We start from the raw sequence: 15,252 nt of genomic DNA, 5'->3' as shown, positions 1-15,252 counted from the left end.
CTGTCGGTCCCGGTTGGTATCTTATACACTTGATAGAGATTATTACTCATAGTAGTTCCCTACTATATAAATATATATATATATATATATATATATATATATATATATATATATATATATATCTACAACCCGCAGTGAAAGAGAGTGGTGGATTAAGCTCCGATCCTTCTCGGCTATGTCCAGCATAGCTCTCTTTTCCCATGGGGTACGATGTTACAGGCTGAATCGTGATAAGTAAGGTAGCCAGAGCTCTTGGAAAGGGTCAGTGGTATATTCGGGAACGCGTTTGCAAGATTTGGCGTTGGTAACCGCTCAGCATTTAGGTGGGTTTTATACTTGTTTACCAACTTAGTATAAAAAAAAGTCGTCAGCGTTAGACCAAATCCTTTCTTTTGAACCGAGCACCGCGAATTATAATATATCTGCTATATTAGTTAAATTGTTGAAATAAAAAATATATATGATGTAGTCGAAAATATATCCTTATTTTTTTTTTTAATTTAACTCATTACCAGCAATTATTTTCTGACAAAAAAAATGCTGAACATACCATTATTTCAACTATCAACTAGGTGTAGCCCGTTAAAGAACTCTATATCAATGTAATCACAGAAGTTTATCCAAACGGAGTTACGAGCTGAAACTATTGTCCCCATTCCATTAGTCAAAAATATGTCAAATTGAGAATAAACGTATTAGTCGCTTAAGTGATTTATATTTCTAAGCCGTAATATTCTCACGCTATTTTTCTATTCATAAAGTTAGCATTAACTCGGTAATGAGTTGTGCATGACTACGAGCGGAGAAACGGGCAAGAAGCTATTAGGTTTCACATTAGAAAGCAGTATTATAAACGACCATAAATAAAGAAAAACAAGACAGCAAAAAATTATATTTCATATTTTTGATGTATTGAGATTAATTTTATTTAAGAATTTGCTTATTTAATAAATTCATTAAATATTTACATAATAAATAGTGTTCTTGATTAAAATTAGCTTTAAATGACCAAAGAAATTAAATGAAGCTTACTTTTAATGTATTTCATTACTTGTTAAAATAGGAGACAACGCCAATGAAAATAATTGTGACTGAAAAAGTTACAATGAAACTTATAATTTTGTTTCTCAAACTAACCTACAATCAAAATTTCGCGCAAATATACCAAATAGACCAAACAAAAAAAAAGTAAATAAGGCAAAATAATTATTATACATAATTTTTAAGGTTTAATTAAAAACTTTATAACGATACCGACAACATTAAATCTCAAGTAATCAAGATATACAAAAACACTAAAAAATAACAAAAAAACTTAATCATGTTGGACATAGGTAATATGCGTACTTGTGTGTTCAAATCTTTGTTCTTTGTATCTTATCTTGAGAGACTCATCTTCGACATTTATTGCTGACACATGTGATGGCCTAAATATGTTTAATGTCAATATTTGTTGGTGTATTACAAGCAATGTCCATGTTACAAGCAGAGAAAAGTGTGGCATACTTTCAAATGCAGAAACGTTATGACTATGTTTTATTAGATGAATTCTTATAATACATGAACAACCTGCACAGATTATAACTTTTTGTTCAGCATTTTTGTACTCAAGGATTAACGCTGCAGTAAATCAAATATAAAATTACAAGCCACTCAATCGTTTTAGTTAGTAATTACTGCTTAAATACAAAAGGAAACAGATAATTTCATCCCAAGCATGATTACTGCATTAAATCGGAATAACATTACAAACTAATCACGACAAACATTTATATATCGTATACGAGTATGCTTCAAGAAAATTCTATGGTTAAATTACTTGTATAGCACCAATATTGTTTAGAAATAAACGAAAAGTACCGTAATTGGTACGCGATAAAAATTTAGAGCCATTTGCGTAACATGGTTAACGAGATTTATGTAACATTTTATAATGTTTGAAGTTTTATTTTCGAATCCTATAAACTGATTAGTTTAGTGGTAACTCAATATCTGTTCACGAAATTAAATTAACCCACATTAATCTATATCAATGTAATAAAGCCGAAAAGTTGGTTTGTTTATTTATTTGATTTATCACACTAATTGAAGTTTTCTGGAGTAATTATAAATATTATTTTCTTTCCTAGACAAGCTGTTTATATAGCTATATAATATAATTTATATATTTCGATGGCTATAAAACATCATGCAACAAATGAGTAGATGAGATAGTAAAGATAAAGTGTTTTTCCTGTTAAAGAAATAAAATTTACAGTACCACCGATAATTAATTGTTATTTTACGTCAATTAACGACTCAGACGGTACACAATCAGAAATCATAACAGATTTCGAAGTCAGTCAAAACGATTATTTCAAAAGTCTAAACTTCTAATACCCTTGAACGTTGTGATAAGCACAAAGGGCCAAGTCCTTTGCTTTGTTTAAACTTAAATATACTTGAAACGGTGCAAACTTCTGGTCATTAATTTCGAATTCGGTACGTTAGGAGAAACCTCTTTACTCAAATCGCTTAGAAATAATTTCTTTACTGAAAAGGAAACTTTATCTACAGAGTGAGTTTTTTGCATTTTATGGGATATAAAATTGATGGCTTTAAAAAGTTCCTTGACGTAATTTCTCTCAGGGTTTCATTTATTTTCATAATTTTCTTTTCATGTACAAAGATTTGTCCCTTTTTAAATAATCTAAATTAAGCTCTTGAAAAAGAGTTAAGGGTATTTTACTTCATTAAATCCAATAGGAAAAGTGGGTTAACGCTGTTTAAATGTAGACAAGTTACATACATAACAAATAATTAGGTATCTATATATATATAATAAAATGGTAGGAAAGTCAAAACTGTACATTGAATATTTTTTTTAAAGAATACTTGGTGTGATCTACAACCGAAGCCAAAAATATAGTTTTTAGAATTTTTGTCTGTTTGTCTGTATGTCCGGGATAAACTCAAAAAGTACTGCATGGATTTAGTCGGGTCAACATATAGGCTACAAATTATCACGCTACCACCTACGGGGAACGAGCAGTGAACCTTTATTTCTTCAATGCACTCTGTAACAACGTGTAATCTAACGACGCATATTTGAATGTTGTTATTATGTTAATAACCATGCTATAAGCTAGCTTCATACTATTAAATAAAGACATTCTGTAGTATATTTAATATCAGCATTGCACCCGTGCGAAGCCGGGGCGGGTCGCTGGTATTAAAATAAAAATCGCATGCGTTCTATATTTCTTTATGAAACAGACAAAGTAACTCTTACAAAGTTTTGATCATCAAAGTTTCAATTGAATATTCATTTCTTAATATGCACGTGTGTCTTTATAAGCCTGTTATTCAGTACAGATGGCCCGTGTACCAATTCTTGCATTATAATAGACACGAATTTCGTGACGACGAATAATGTTTTCAGTGTTTTACATAGGATTCGTTGCGGAATATCTTCCTTTCCGTGCGGTGGGTGTCACGGTCTGTGAATGACGCGTCGATTTTAACGAGACTCGATGGCTATCTTAAATTTATTGACTTAGTTACATAAGAAATTTTCATCAAATTTAAAACAAAACATGACAGTTGCTATTAGTAACTTGATAAAAAAGTTATAAGTATGCAAACATTTTGTCAAAAACCACAGACAAACAAAATCTTTTTTTAAAATAATTAGCTTATAATGAAGTAGATAAAGATAAGAATCATTGAGAAAACAAGAGAAAAATGGCGCAACATTTACTTGTTCTAATAAGTAACGAACAACAAACATACCTAATTATATTTACCAATAACAATGTTGTGAAATTATTTTATCAGAACAACTTTTTTTTAAAGTTATTATTTTTCCCACAAATTGCACCACAAAACATAGATAGGCCAGGTTATGCAGCAGTTTACAAAACTAGTGTTATTTAGTAGGTTAAAGAGAGAAATTTTCCAACTTCACACTATGAAGCTTTAGTCGTTTGAAATGCAACCAGGTCACGACACTTGAAAAGTACATCACGACCACGGGTTCAAATCTCGTGAAGCGTCTGAAAACTCTTTCATCCAAATGGTATAAATAGAACCAGCGTCTTTTCAAGATTCCATCTCATTTACAAAACAAAAACAGTTTCCTTGGCCACCTCGAATGCTATGACAAAGTACCTATTTATTTACCTGTAGAAATAATTATTCGTTACAAATTTATTGATTGTCGTCATCAAACTTTTCTACGAAATATTTTCTATTCTTTCCTATATATATATATATATATATATATACATATATATAGCTGATCCCGCAAACGTTGTTTTCCCATATCTGTTATTAACCCCCTTATTACTTAGGAGTATGAACCATAGATTTTAGCCGATTCTCAGACCTGCTCGATATGCACACAAAATTTCATAAAAATCGATCGAGCCGTTTCGGAAGAGTATGTCAACTAACATTGTGACAGGAGAACTTTATATATATATGATGAAAAAGGTAATGGGTTATCTCCTAATATAACGTCAACATGATTAATGTCATAAAGATATACACATTAAAAATAAATGTGTTACAACTTTATAAAGTCGTGTCACTCAATATGATTGTATTGATTGGATAACTCTATTCGTACGAGAAGCACAAACTGTGTCATCAGCGTCAATTCATCATCGGGCTGTCAATATTATCTTGTAGTTTTTATTCCATTAGCGCTGCCGACGGTGTGTTAACCTTTTTGCTGTGAAGAATATAATAATAATTCTAATACATAAAATTCTCATGTCATGGTGTTAAACATTGAACTCCTCCGAAACGGCTCGACCGATTTTAATAAAATTTTGTGGGCATATCGGGTAGGTCTGAGAATTGGCCAACATCTATTTTTCATCCTCCTAAGTTATAAGGGCCCCCCTTATGAGGTTGAGGAAGTTACTAACATATATGGCAAAACAACGTTTGCGGGGTCAGCTACTTTTGTTGAAAGAATACAATTTTCTTTACAAACTTCCAGTACAATTACACTTTTTCTTTTACACTAACATAAATACTCGTATGTTATCTATTTCATAATAAGTAATAATAAACTTTAATAGTATCTACCTAATAAAAATGTCATATGGCGATGTATATAAACATATCGTAATAATATATTATATTATGACATAAGTGCTGATAAGATGATGTGAACCACCTCCAGTGGCCGGGATTAGATTTTGTTCAGAAATAAATATTCAAGTGATATGTTGATTTCATAAATAAAGCAGTGTGTATTGAAGGGCAGATATTTTTAATTCCTTTATAACCGACTCCAAAAAAGGAGGAGGTTTGAGTAAAATTCGACCGTATATATATTTTTTTTATAGGTATGTTCGGGGATAACTTCGTCGTTTATGAACCGATTTAATAATTCTTTTTTTGTTGGAAAGAAGATATCCCAAGGGTGGTACTATGATAAGGAAACCAAGATCTGATTTTGGAATCCCAGAGAAATCGAGGGAAACCCTCGAAAATCGTAGTGACGACTAGTGCGTTTGTTAATTTTAACGTAAAATTTCTCAGATGTAATTGAAGGCGGTTTTTTTTTTCGTTTGCGAGCAAACACAATCATAACAAAATGAGTTACATGAATGAAAATTTAAGCTTTTGAAAATGTTAAGGGTACTTGTTGAGTTTCTTACAATATAATCACTACAAATCAGTATAGATACAGTACAGTAGAAGATAAGAGAATAGGCATTTCTCCAATAGTTAGATTTACAGTGAAGATATAGTTGTGTAATTGGAAAATTCACATTAAACAACGTGCAACGTGTTAAAAGGAACCAGTAGTTATTTCACCATAATGCACCTGCTTTATTTATATCATACATTTAATAAACAAACATAAAATATATGAGTTCATTTATCAAAACAGTCATAACGAAATTATTCATAAATTGATGTCATATAAAAACAAAACAGCATCGCCGTGTTTTCAGGGAAATATTTAACCTACTTACCTACTGTAGCTACATCACGTTTTATCACGGTACCCTAAATATGAAGTACCTACATTACATGTACAAATAATAAATTTGTAACATTATTTTGTACGTAAGTCCATTACCATAATAATTAGTAGGCGCCAGTTTTAATACAAATAAGCTGATAAAAAAAGTAAAGTAATTTAAAAATAATTATTAAATTTAATCTAAAATCTAATTACCTAGTACATGTTTAGTTGTGCTAATATTTACGGCAAAACAAGTATTCATTAATAAATTGTAATTTAAAGAATGAACTCATTTATGGAGTTAAAATAATGATAATTATAGGTACACGACAATTTCACTGGAAAAAAACAAGGAAAAATTGAAATTTTAATGACCCGTGCGTCTTACCTGTATTATTTATACGTATGCTTACATACGTAATAACGGATATTAGTCGCAAAAAGGTCAAAACGGCGTTTAAAACAAGGACCTGCAATGGCGTACTAGAAATTATTAAAACTAGTATGAATTAGAAATAACTATAGATAGATTTTTTTAAATATATTATAAGCTTTAATAACTCGCTTGACAACCAAGAACAAAATGATGTAAAACAGTTGTCAGCTTGCCAAGTTGAGATTTTAATGTGTTAGCGATCACATAGAACATGGAAACAATAGGAAGAGCATTATAATATGGACATATTTTGTGGTCATATAGTTTATTTCCTTTACGTATTATAGTATATATACATCAGGCAAATAGTCAGAACAGCTAGTCATTGGATTAAGAATCTATTAAATTTTCATTTTAAGTTTCATTTCTATTTAGAAAGGCTTAAATCTTTCTTTTATTTTATATCACAGTCAAGTTTATTATGTCTATTAATTATTATAATTAATACACATATTATTATTTTTAACAAATCTTTTCATTTTAAAACTAAAATATTAGTTTAATACCATTTCTAAGCCCGTCTTTGCTTTGGCTTAAAGTGCAATATAGTTCTCTCTTGACCGAGTTCAATTTCGTAACAATGATGGAGACACCATTTGTTAGTGCTAACGGATTTTGAGTACGTACTTCGTCGGCTTTACTCGTTAGATTATTATTAACAATCACAGCTATAGTGCAAATCAAGAGCCTGTTCATTAAGTATTCAAAGGAAATGTTTTTTATTGCTTTTGTATATATTTTGGTATAGCACTTTCTTTGCAAGTGATATTTTCTGATATAAGTGAATTTAAAAAACAAATTAACATATATTCTATTATAAGGAGGGTAACTGACTATTTAAATACCTAATAATAAGAACAAAATGCTGAATTCTTACTCTTGAGAGCAAAATCTAAATTGAATTAAGGATCTGCAATGCGATTACTCCAGACAAACGGGGCCAATTTGTTCCTCTTTATTATTACCTCAACTGATATCGCCTGAGAAAGCGCCTTTAGAATTTAATCTGAAGTAACCATTGTAATTTATTGATTTTTTTAACATTCCCATTTAGACGAATAAATTCTATTTTTTATCACCTGAAGAAGGAGGTTTTGATTTTAAGGTATGTTTAAATGTTTATTGTTTAAAATGTAGTTGTGGTGTACAATAAGGTATAAATAAATAAATAAATAAATAAATAAATAAATAAATAAATAAATAAATAAATAAATAAATAAATAAATAAATAAATAAATAAATAAATAAATAAATAAATATGTTACACAATATTGTTATTGATCGTGGTATTAATAGGTTTTTATATTTTTTAATTCATAAATATTTTTTTGTTAGTTATTACCTTGAGAAAAAATAAACGACTATGACGGCTACTGTGATATAACCTTCGAAAATTATTAAACAAATATTAACAATTGTTATCTTCCCGTATATAATTAATTATTTTAACAAAGTTCATTTTAATCTGTAAATCACGAGAAATCACACAAGGACAAAACATATACGTAATTTGTATCTTAAATTATTTGCGTATCTACGTTTAGTCGTGATGGAAAAGTGTTATTGAACTCCTATAGCGTGAAATCAAAGATTAATAACAAAAAACTATACATATTTGTCATGATAGATTTGTAAATAATAGAAATAAATATGAATATTGTTCGTGCTATTGCGAATACAGCGTGAAAATTGATTGATTTATTAAGCGTTTGACAGAATGATGTATTTGGTTATAGCTACATGTCATTCGTACTGAATTTAGACATCACCTACTTTGTTAAACTAAAGTTGACAATAACAAATATACATATTAGGTATTGCAATAATAAAATATTCATGGTAACTTTCATGAGATACCCGCTTATGTTAATATAATTTTATCCCCAAACGTGTCAGCACATTTTCCATAAAATTTATGGTAAATAGGTTAAGGGCTGACGATTCAAAGTAGTGACTATAGACAAGTACTTCTTTTAATTTTATTCATTTCAGGTGACATTATAAAACAGCTTCGAACGTAATTTTCTCTGATAAAGATCGAATGACGGCGTAATATCCAAAAATAACATTTAGGTTAGTTATTTTTTATATCATTATGAATTAAATTAATTAAAAAATACCACAATATTTTTCCTGTTTGTATAAAGACAACCTATTAGAAGAATGTTTTAAATGTTATTACGAACTTAGTATATTTTAAACATAAGAAATAGTGACAAGTTATTTTGCAATTTAATAAAATGTCAAGTTTTTTTTAAGCCGCATTAAAAAAAAATCACTGAATACTAATTAAAAGTGTCATTTTGTTATAAGAGAAAAAAAACTTGATGCAGAATTTTCATACAGACTTGCATTAATTAGAGAATTTTCGCATGGCAACCCTGAAAGCAGTAAAAACGTTGAGAGTAATTGGAGTGAGAAATATCCAACGATACACGCAGTCTCGACACGATTTTTGTTATGACCTCTTTCTGTTATGTATTTTGTTTTGCCCAAACATTACACCATAAATTCTGTAATGTGGACACATCATTTATCAAGTACTGTATTAGCTAGAATTCTTTTGACGAAAACTTGCGAACGAAATTGATCAAGCTTAGAAAGATTTATTTTTTATACGTAACGTATCTTTAACGTCATTTTATTAACAATTAAAGTAAAATTAATAGGTTTATGTTAGAAATGTTCTTATTGTATTAACAAACTACAGCCAATCAGTTAATATTTAATACTCAAATAGTAAAGATTTATTCTTAGAAATTATTTTTATAAACTTATATTTTAATACACTTTTGATATAGTGTTTATAAATTATATCAGTCAAATAATTTACTTTTAACATTCGAAAGTATCGTCCATGTCTTACAATGAGTTAAAAAAAATGTAAACAGGAAGCAATCTGTCGAACCAACCAGACCGTTGCCAATTTTTTTATCATTTTTTTCAATAAAACCGGTACATTTTCTTAGTGACCTTATTGTTAGATATTATAGAGAAATAAAATGGAGATAAAACTAAGGATAGAAACATTTCTTGAACTGTCTAGATTTAAATATTGACTACAAGCACTTCCTAAAAAAAACTTTTGTAACTATAGGTATATGTTACAAATGTATATACATCTACAAATTGAAAGTAATGTATAGTATATAGATAGTACGACATCTTTCGCGTTTCTTGGTAACATTTAAGAAATTATAAAAAGTACCCACATTATATAAAAGTACAAAACACCCCGCACCTTAACCAAAATATACTTATACAACTTACATATACCAAATCCTAGCTTCCTTATATGTATTATCCGTATAACGCGCAGTTGCATATTAACATTCAACAAAAGTGCAAAACAAATCCACACTACTAATATCCTCCTAACACACCATTATTTGAAACTACCGAGATTCGCATGTTAGTTGGTATGTCACGCACCATTTTGTATAAAAGCAAGTTATATATATATATATATATATATATATATATATATATATATATATATATATATATATATATAAGGCAGATACAGTTTGTCAATTTGGATTTGTTGCGGCTTTCTCCTGTCTCAAATTATACGTTTTTCCTTGACTCATTGACATTAATGAATGAATGCGATTTTTATTCTTTCATATTTTCATTGGCATTTGCGGACGCATAGGCCAATCGAGTGGAAGAGAGATAGATGCGGCGCAAGAGTACAATGGGCGTATAGGGACAATGAGCGCAACGGGACAATAAGTCATCCCTTTTCGTGCATGCAATCGGCGTTCATCGATTGATTAGACGTTGTCACGTCAAAAGTTGTTTCATAATCGTAAACTCTAATACTACGAAATAAATCTATATAGCTCATTGCTATAAATGAGATATTATTTGACAAACACAGTTGCACACTATCAAACAGGCTTGTCAAACACACTGTCAATCAAAATTTCCATCAAACACTGAACCATTTATATTATTTGACAAACACGTCAAACTAGCTTACACATTTTAAAAAAATTGACAAACAGGTTTGTGAAACAACAATTTGACAAATAATTTGATCGTCTAAAGGGCCTTTTAGAAAGCGAAACTATCCCAAAAAGGACGTAAGTTATAAAACATTGCATTACAACGAATTGAGAATTGTCATTATAAACATAAACATCTACAATAGTAAATGGACGATATAGAGAACAAGTTACATTTAAAGGTTATATTTAGTCAGATAAATGAAAAAGTGAGAATAAGATCCTTACCAAATCTTAGTGGAGTTACCATGCGAGGAAGGCTGTAATTTTTCATTAGGCAACGTCTCAGCCCGTTAAAGGAAATGCACTTGCGCGCATAGAATACGAAGCGCTTGTTGCAGTACCTAACGTTTCATACACCGAGTGTTTTATTAACAATACATAAACAATGTGTTATGAATAAAAACAAACAATGGTTTGTTATCAATTGTTTTTTATGTATTAGTACATTACCTTTGTGATCGTGAGCTTTTTTGAAATGCAATACTAAACTGATACCTATTACCCGCGCGGCTTAATCTTTGTTGACGAAACTAGCATATGAATATTAAAGCTGTAATTCCATTGGTAACAACATTTTATTGTACATATAAATTCTGAGGTGAGCGCGGGTTTTAACTAAAATTTTCAGTGTTTTGGTAATATTAGGTCTATACCTACTTTCAATCTATGTACATATTATTAGATTAAAGATAGTTGTGTATAAACAAAAAAGTGAAAACGATAAAAAAAACCAACTTCAATAACATCGGCAAGGAATACAACCTAGATGGACAAAAAAAAAGGTCATGTAAATACGCATGTAATAATAATAAAATATTTTGACTCAAAATATTTTATTATAAAAGAAAAATACAATGGATGATACCAAACCCTAAAGCTAGTTAGCATGCCTGATTTATTGATTAAGAAAATATGATTATATAAAAAAAAAATATATCTAACATTTAGCGTCTTTAAATAAAGTACCCTTGACACAGACTATGACAAGGTGTAACATTTAACGAGATGTGAACCAAAGTGACATCAAAACCAAGATGACGTCAAACTAATACTTCAATACATGAAAAACCGGACTTGTAAGACGAAACAAGATTTTCACCATTAGTCATATTTACATAACAGTGATTCATTGTTAATAGTTGTCTCAATATATTTAACGGTGACAATAACATCCGAATTTTATTACGATCGTAATTTCACGTTATAAAAACTTTTTAGTAGGTAGGTAGCCTATATGACGTTTTATCGTTTTTAAGCTTATGAAGTGATTTCGATTAAAGTCATTATTAAGTAGTTTGATTTAAGATAATAATAGGATTCCGATAACATTTGTATAAAATGTTTGACAAATAAAGATTTCTTATTCATCTATGTACTTATTATTGTTATTCTTTTAAATATTATTTTATTATAGTAATAGTAATATTAGAAATGCGAAAGATAGAGAAGATGGGAACATGTGAGTATGTTTGTTACTCTTTCACGCAAAAACTACTGAACCGATTTTAATGAAATCTGGCACATAAATGGCTGGAAATCTAGAATAACACATAAGCTATATTTTATCCCAACATTTCAACATGATCGGGAATTACGCGGGTGAATCCGCGTGGCGCAGCTAGTATATATATATATATATATATTGCACGGTTAGTTTTCAATTTAGTTTATAAATTTAAACAATTTTCTTGAGATATATTGTATTTTGAATGGAAGAAGTAACGTTAAGCTACATTAAATATAATCATTACAACAAGTCACTAAAGTTTTTATTATAACTCTTAAACAAGTTATAGTGTAATTTATTATGTTTAAAAACATTGCAAATAAATTCGCAATAATGGCCTTAAAGCACGTTTACTAACACTACCACTCAAATCACGTACCTACTACACTTTGCCGACATTCGACAAAAATGATTTAATAACATTTACCTCTTTTTGTTCAGTTGGTGTAGTGGTCCTTACGCCGCCGGTCAAATCCTTCCACCTGAGCACACCCATGACTGCGTGTCGCACCCACGAACCTCGTCTCCCAGTCCTTCCGTTGGATAGTTCATCAACAACACCACACAAAACCGAGTTCACAACCAAACCCCTCCCAGCTCCATCTTTCTCGCTTTTAAGCGCCACTTCGCCGCTTATTGGAAAGGACCTTCTTTCCCTCATAAAGCCCGAAAAAAAATCAACGGACGAACGAATCTCAACGCTTCCCAAATCGCATTCTCACATCAAACGCCTCATTAATCATCATAAGGTCCGACTTCGAAACGTACAGACGAATCTCTTGATATCGTTTATTTTTATTATCAGATTTCAGGTCACCCAGCTGCTCGTTCCTTTAACCGTCCAAAAACTTTTTCAATTATCTACGCGGTTCAAGAAAACGCCCTCAAAAATTCGCTCCAAACAGCTCTGTCCACAGCGATACACAAAAACAGTGTAGTTAAAACTTTCACTTTGCACCCGGCGTTTTCTTTCCCTGGATGTAGGTTAAATTTCTTTTACTAAACGAAAAGTATTATCAACACTTAATTGTTTCAAAACTTTAGAGCTTAATACATCTGTTCAAATTTATTATACTTCACAGAGTCACACAACAAATAGATAACAATAATCAAAACAATCCAATCGAGTACGTTATCCCGGAACTGTCAAAATACGATCGAAACGTTAGATTCGACTGTTAAACGCAGTGAAACACAACGTCTACTCCGACTTGCGTACGTAAACCGAATGGAGTGGCGCGTGCCACATGGTTGCGCCTTGCACCGTCACCGGCTAACTAAAGATGTTCCATCTCTTTCCTTGCAAGTCATTTACCGTAAAGCAGATAAGGACAAAGATCGCATTCAACTTTCAGACGCAGACCGCAAAGACAAGACAGGTGAATGTAGCAAACCGAAAACAAAAACTTTATTACTAAAATAAGTAAGAACTATTAAAAAATAGTAAAATCAACCTTTGTTTTCTAGCAACTTATTACAACTGAACATTGGTGCAATAAATGTTTACAATATATATTAAATATCGAACATAGGTATCGTTAAAACAGCAAACTCAGGCTAAATTTATTATTTTTATTGTTTCATTCTAAAAATAAGTCACGGTTCCACAATCAAACGAAAAAAGTTAATTGATAACTATACAAACAAGTAAAAAATCATTTTCTACAAGAACAGTACCTAAATTTTAAAAACATATTTTAGTAAATGGCCCAGCTCTCACGTACGTACATGTATTAGATTTTATCCGCAAGTACCACATTAACAACATAAAAAACATCCCCAGCTACTTTACATAAGCCATACAGTTATAGCAACAAAAAAGCTCCAAAACGCTCATGTTTCAGCTAACACTACATGCAATTAAAAAAATTCTTTAGTCAAAACAGTCCAATTGCAAATCGTAAAAACGAACATATTTGTATGTAGGAGTGGTACGCGTGGGAATATCCGGTTCACAGTTAGTATAGCGCATCACCCCATGGGGAGCAATTGGAACAAAGATTCAACAGGTGCACTTGCAGCTGCTTCCGAAGCCTAAATAGCTTAAGGGAAATCTTAGAAAGCCATCCGGCATTTCTGGAAGGATGTGGTTCTTTGTAAGGATGGTAAGGTTTTCGGTTAAAAAAAAAACTTGACGAGTAGCCGCATTTATATCCGCTTTATACCTTGAGGTGACAATAAATTAATTTTATTACTTATCTATCCTCCCGTGACCATGGTTGCTGTAAAGTATCCGAAACGTCGGGAATCAAAAGTTAATAATAAACCGCGATAAAATCCGAAAAAAGTTGTTTCATTAAATGAGTAAAATTCGCGTAAACATTAGAAAACAATATACTTATCTATATTTTATTTCGTTACTTAATTTTTACTTTAATAAAATTATTTTAAATTCCATTAAAATTTTAACGATTAAAATGCGAGTAACCTCAATTCAAATACAATTTTTATGTCGCATCATATGTTGAATATCGTTTCAACATTTGGTTAGCCGCGGGATAACAATAATTTATACATACAGTTTCATATTACAGTGGCGACACTCGAATTACAACGAAAAAAAAAATACACTCGAAGGGCGGTAGGTCTATGTCATTATTGTCAAGAAAACATTTATTAGCAAAATTCAAATAAAATTAACTTTTTCTGTTATACAAAAAGTTCGGTTCTTTGTTGCCAGTACTTTTTATTGCCTACGGCATTAAGTATAAAACGTGATAAATTGATTCGCTAGACTCATTTACCTATCACATATTTAATTATATTCGAATGTATTAAAATTTTAATTCTTAAAATAAAAACTAGCAGTGCATACAAAAATAACTAAAGCAGTACATAAAACTCGTCAACTTATAAAAAATGCTATTCTCGCGAGGCAACAATAATAATTATTTTATTTTCCATTAAAACATTTCGCATTTGCATATGAAAATAATTTAAAAATGATTATGCTTACGTAATTATAACCTGCAAAAGGCTAAAATAATAAAAATTGAAACATGTAAATAGTTTTAGTGAATATTTTCGATAATAATTATCTAAAAGATTAAGATATAAGATCTATTTTAACGTGGCAATGTTTAATGAAGACAAATAATTATTATTATAAAAATTATACACAATAAATCATAATTTCATAATGTGTCATTCGCACAACTCTCCAGCTGTAGGTAAGTGACATTAGATTTAATACGGTACTTTCTTTATATAAATAAATGACTTAAAATGTTAAAACCACAACGTTTTGCTGGATTTTCTCTTTCTAGAAACGTAGCATGACGCCGATGTGCATTCTGTGCAAATGATCGTTACTTTTTAACCGACTTCA

General features: G+C 30.4%; 1 long non-coding RNA gene across 1 annotated transcript; it reads left to right on the top strand.

Moving 5' to 3' along the window:
• Nucleotides 1–10,748: 10,748 nt before the first annotated feature.
• On the top strand, nucleotides 10,749–14,120 carry LOC123660710. The gene is made up of 2 exons (XR_006744236.1): nucleotides 10,749–10,829; nucleotides 13,851–14,120. It is a non-coding gene; the product is annotated as an uncharacterized LOC123660710 (long non-coding RNA).
• Nucleotides 14,121–15,252: the final 1,132 nt, after the last annotated feature.

Source organism: Melitaea cinxia, chromosome 15 (assembly GCF_905220565.1).
Source record: "Melitaea cinxia chromosome 15, ilMelCinx1.1, whole genome shotgun sequence".
NCBI lineage: Eukaryota > Metazoa > Arthropoda > Insecta > Lepidoptera > Nymphalidae > Melitaea > Melitaea cinxia.
This window is presented reverse-complemented; position numbering and strand designations above follow the sequence as displayed.